The following is a 6,000-nucleotide window of genomic DNA, read 5'->3' as shown; positions in this document are numbered from 1 at the left end:
TCAGTTTTTAAGGGAATTAAAAAAATAAAAATAAGAACATTATAGATTTTGTCTCAATTGAAGAGGTGGAAATGAGATATAAATTTAAAATAAATAATTTAATACCATTTGTACAAAAAATAAAATAAGTTTCTGCCATATTTGCAATGTTATTTAATGTTTTGGTTTTTTAACAGATGATGTTTAAACATAATAAATAAAAATAAAGTATAATTAAAGTCTAATTCTATTTATATAAATATAAATAAATAAATATAAATATATTATTTATTTTTTGTAAATCATTTAGTTAATATATACAAATATACAAAAATATGTAAATTTAATCGGCATGATAACACTACTGCTGTAATGTTGTTTATTTTATAAGTTCTGTTTACAAACACAATTAAATAAAAAAGATAAGCATTACTAGTTTAATAATAACTTTGGTTTGTGAACTACGTATTGTACTTTTGACTTATGAAAATATTTCAATAATATTCTCATGCATTCTAGCAAATTCTCTGTTCACGAGACTTACAGCTGACTGACAACGATATGCTAATGTTGTTGATGTTTTATTTTAATATTTAAATAAAAGTAGTAATTTCGTTCATTCGTAGTTGATATACTGGTAATTGTATATAATTTATGTTATAAATATCGTACTCGACCTTGGTATCATGTTTAGTTTTTAATAGAAGTTGATAAGTGAGTTACATAACATGTTAAGCGAGTACACACGTGAATATTTTTATTATACTGTATGTAGTGTTGCGTGATATGTGCTGCTATCTATCGTTTAAACTGAATACCAATACAATTTAAGAACATGACGTCATAGTGTTATGATGCATATTAGTTGTATAATATATGGCAGTTATAATGTTGTTCTACCGCTCATCTTATTTGTAATGTTTTTAATAGTTTTTAACTTATTTTATGACATTTATATACTTTATTAAAGACTATAAAATATACTATTAATAGTGTTTTCAGTGATTTGTGCTATTATAAGTAGTTTGTCATGTTTATTACTAATATTTTTTCAAGAACATTTTCGTTCGTTTGGTAAGTGATAAGGGTCATTTTTGCATGCTACTCATATGATTTATTTACTGTTAGTAGTTGTATTGTATTTATTTTTTAAGTAATGGTTAAATGTTTAAGTACTGCCTACTTAATTAGTTTTTCCTGTAATCATTTTAAATAATAAATAAAATAATTAAATCTTTATAAAAGTTCATTTATGGCAGCTTTTAAAAGTTTGTTTTCTCTTAACTGATTATGTTGGAGGTGTCAAATAGTTTTTACATCATAACCTAACAGGTACTTATCAAATTCAACGTTCAGAAGTAATTACGTTATCAATATTTTAATGTAATCTTGAATAGTTTTATAATTTTGTTTAGTAATGTGTCATTTATACTGAATTACAATTTTCTGCAAATTATTTCACGCGTATAATTTCATTTAAACTTTTATAAAAATAATATTTAGTTTTTTCGAACATATGATGTAATCATGATTCACTATTCGTAGATAAATCATTTTATAGTTTTTAATTCATTTATTTGGTATTTGATACTGAATTTATGTTAAAACAATGTTAACTTTTTAATTTGAATGTTTAATATATAATGCTGTTCCTCATATTAATATCAACTTTTCCCGAACTTTGTGTACTTAAAAAGACGAATTATTAAACAGATAAAAATAATGTTCCTACGAGAAAAACAAATTTATGATTCTAATCGAAGCAATTTTTTTTAAATTAAAAGATTACTTTCGTAAATTGATTTTTCAGTTAAAAAGAACAACTAAGCAACTTGCTACAAAGGTTATGAGATTCGATGACATCGTTTAGTTTTACTTTCCTAGCATTATAGCTCTACATCCATGCTGTGAGGAAGATATGGTAATCGGTCAAAAAATTGGTATGGGATTTTGTTTTTATTTCTCAACGTTTCGTGACTCAGGAACCCCAAAAAACAAAAAAATAGTATGATGGGATGTTCGTACGTACGTCTATTTGAAGCCTAATAACTTGACTGGATAAATAGATTAGATAAATCTAAATATTTGATTAGATAAATAGATGGAGACTGGATATAGGACAATTTGTTTGTAAAGGTTTGGGGCCAATATCTCTTGGGTTGTGGAGTAGATTTTCTTTGAGGTCAATTTTCTCAAAAGTTTACAAACTTAACCCCACTTTATATTAAGATCATATATGCGTACATTCTTGTCTTACTATTAAAAAAAAAAAAAAAACATTTCCCCAAAAAATAGAAAAAGGTATCTTTTTTTATTGTATATTTTTGGTTCAGGCGATTGTAAGCAAAAGGGGATGTGCACAACTAGGTTTTACAACCCTCCTAAATCCAAAATTTCAACATTCTACGGCTAATCGTTTTTGAGTTGTGTGAGATACAACGTACGTACAGACGTCACACCGAAACTAGTCAAAATGGATTCAGGGATGGTCAAAATGGTTATTTCCGTTGAAATCTGAAAAACAAAATTTTTCGCGATCACAATATTTCCTTTACTCGATACAAGGAAGTAAAAAGGTAACAGATTAAGACTGATAAAAATTCCTTGTCACCGGCCGGTAAATATATATATATTTTTTATTTAAAGTGGTTTTTATGTGTTATTTTCGTGATTCAAAGAATAGTTATTAATTTTATAATTTTAAAGGTTAATTAAATTCAAGATAATATCAGTACAAAAATTATTTTTAATAATGTATTTGGTACTGGAATCTTTTAATTAACTGTTGAAGCTTTTATGTGGATTCAGTCCATATTTTAATGGTCAGATTCACACGTTTCAAGGATAATATGTAATTAAATAAACAATTAAATTATATGTAAATAGTAAAATTACGTAACTATGAAATTAATATAACTTATGATTCATACAATACTTAGGTTGAAATAATTTCTATAATTTATACATATTTCATTAGTCTTTTTTTCTTTTTTTTATAAAAAAATTTGTCCCTTATTTTTGTTAACGACTTTCTAGGATTCCGCATCCCGTAAGAACGATGAACTTATTTTTTCAAATTACACGATAAATTGCAGTAGCTGTATTCGTAGTTGAAATTTAGTTTGTGTTTATTAAAAATATTCAAAATATTTTTTGTGTGCATGCATACAATTTTTTTTAATCGACGTTTACTTTTCAGAATCGTTTTTGCAAAAGAAATATTTAATTTTATTAGGAAATATGACGTAATTAAGAGTAAAAAGATTTTTTTTTAAATATTTTTTTGAAATTTTAAATAGAATTTTGTTTGACCCCGTAATGATTCAAAAAGTTTTGAATATAATTAACTTTCAAAAGACGGAGTTTATCCTTAAAACTGTAATAACAAAAATGTAAACAAAATGTTAATACAACAATTTTTCGGAAAAACTCTTTTGAAATTTTAAAGTAGTTGTTTGATTCTTCGTAGGTAATACATTCATTCCTGTGTTCAGTTTTAAATAATTGGTGATAGACTTTTGTTTTTTCTTCGGCGCCGATTTAAAAAAATTGAAATTTAAAAAATTAATTTTTTCGAGAATTGGGAATTTTTTAAAAAAGAATCCGCAAACCTTCCGAGTAGTGATGGGTTTACACCGCACTAAAAAAAATCACCATTATTTACTTGCTTTAGCTCTATAGAACCATTTTAAAGCATTTTTTCACTGGAGACGTGTTCCATTTGGCATACCATTATAAGGTACATTTTCTATTCCTCAAAGACGCGGTGAAATTTCTGACATGAACCCTTCTACTGTTTTACCACCAATCCGCAAATTTCAACTCCGTTGCTGCTTTTGATTCGGGCACAGCTTCCTTCAATTCATCACATGCTTACTCAAAACGACTGCACTGAAAGAAAACATGTTTCACGTCTGCAGCTACAAATTCGGATGGCCGGGTCTCTCCTCCAGACCAAAGCGAAATAAATAAGTTCGAAACCCGCTACGGTTTGTAAGTAACTGCAATAAAACTGCGTATCCAATTTTCTTCTGGTTGTTTCTGATTTGTATCCCAAATATTTATATTTTTGTTTTTTTTTGTTTTTCTGGGCGAAAAAAGCTTTCGTGTTAACATCACCCGAATGATGACAAATTTATATGATTTTATAAAAAAAAACTCTTTTTTAAACTGGGCTGAAGTTTATGTCTTATAAAAAATTTGTTTAGGACGATAATTTAATAAGAATGATATTTTATCTGCATGTATTTTATACGTGATACACCACTTTTCTATACTCGTGGACTGCATATGTTATGCGGCATTGCGTCGTAAATTTAAACTACCCAGAAACATCCGTGGTATCTTGTGTAATGATAAAGAGGTTTTAAATCGGATGTTTCTGTTTTTGCGTAGTATAGGGTTAATACAAAAAATGTAATTAGTCTAGTCCTATGTATTGTTTTTGTTATCCGAGTAGCGAGCCTTTTACACTCCCTATCGGATTTTTTTTTTATATATATATTCATCATTTTTTTTTTTTTTTTTGTTTTTTAAATTCGTCTGTGATATTAGTTGTAAGATTTTTGTGATATTAGTTGTAAGACTTTAAACATAATAGTTTTAAGTTTTATTTCATTTTTTAGTTTTAAGTTTTATTTATTTTTAATATGATAGTTTTTAACGTAGTTTTAAGTTACATGTTAGTGTTTTTGTTATCCGAGAATGGGCCTTTTACACCCATTCCGGATTTTGTTTCCTGTGATAGTAGTTTTAAGTTTTAATTTTATGTAACAAATTTAATTACTTTTATTTATTTATTTTCCGGGCGATGATAACGTCCAACCGTTTTTCGCCCTAAAAAAAAAAACAAAAAAAAAAAACACTTTTCTAATATTGTACCTCAAAAAGTTTGATGGGTACAAAATATAGGATTATTAAACTTGACTTTCTTATTTATTACAAACGAATAAGAAAGTCAAGTTTATGTGTGTGATAACATAATCATCACATACTTTTTTTATTGAAGAATCAGTGAACAGAAATCGAACATATTTGTATTTTTAAAACGAGATATAAATTGATTTTCTCTGTTCTTAGTTTTCATAGTAGTTGTAGTTATATAAAGGTAAATTATTTTTTATGTGTGTATGGGTGATTTTTTCCTGAGCGCAAACGAACGAAGTGTGTCGTTATCAGAACCCGTACACAAGATTATTATATTAAATAATTAAAAATTAACAATTAAAATTTACCTTAAAAATTAAAAATACTTAAACGCCTATGCGATATGCTAAGTGCGAAATAAAACAAAATATCGGAATCAACTATCTACGTATATCAAAAATAAAATAAATAAAAAATCAACAGCTTTAGAATTTTTAAGTTTTCTCCTTTTATATGCCGCTGGGCACATTTTAGACATTTTTAACGGCTTAAAAACAAAACCGAGAATAAGATTTAACCATCTTGTCAGTTTTTTTTATTTTGATGTGTTACTCTAACAGGTTTTCATTTTTATTAATACAGATATGTGGCCGTAATACAGTTTTATTTAAATTTCAGTGTTAAAAATCAAATGGTAATATCAAAGAAATAAATAGATAAATCTTTTCTAATCGGAATATTAAAATACTGTTCATAAATCACGTCAATATTTGTGTAAGATAAATTATAAATATAAAAACAATTAGATAAAAATAAATGTGTTAAAATTCCGTATTTATTATTTAAATATAAACAAATGAAAAGTAATGTTAAGATAAATAAATTTACTAAATATTACAAAGTAATTCTCAATTCAGAAGCTGCTATTGAAAATTATTTTGAGCTCATGTTTATGTACTTGTCCAACAGGATGCAGTTAAATATTCTTTTTGTAAAATTATCGTTATTTAAAAATTCATCACACAGTAATATTGTTTCTGTAAAAAGTAAGTCTTCTTTTAATTGCATTTTAAATAAAGTAGTGAGAAAATTAAATAAATCATCAGGTTTTTCTTGTAAGCCGAAGTGTTGTATTGAGTTATATGAAAACAATTC

The 6,000-nt window shown here is 26.2% G+C and overlaps 1 protein-coding gene across 1 annotated transcript in view; it reads left to right on the top strand.

Moving 5' to 3' along the window:
- The first annotated feature begins 881 nt into the window (after positions 1-881).
- Positions 882-6,000, top strand: part of cyc (basic helix-loop-helix ARNT-like protein cyc) — a 312,750-nt gene continuing 307,631 nt past the window's right edge. Inside the window, exon 1 of the mRNA XM_075372438.1 lies at positions 882-1,053. The gene's annotated coding sequence lies outside the window, so the exon portion shown is untranslated. The remainder of the gene's footprint in view (positions 1,054-6,000) is intronic.

Source organism: Lycorma delicatula, chromosome 8 (genome assembly GCF_047948215.1).
Source record: "Lycorma delicatula isolate Av1 chromosome 8, ASM4794821v1, whole genome shotgun sequence".
Taxonomy (NCBI): Eukaryota; Metazoa; Arthropoda; class Insecta; order Hemiptera; family Fulgoridae; genus Lycorma; species Lycorma delicatula.
This window is presented reverse-complemented; position numbering and strand designations above follow the sequence as displayed.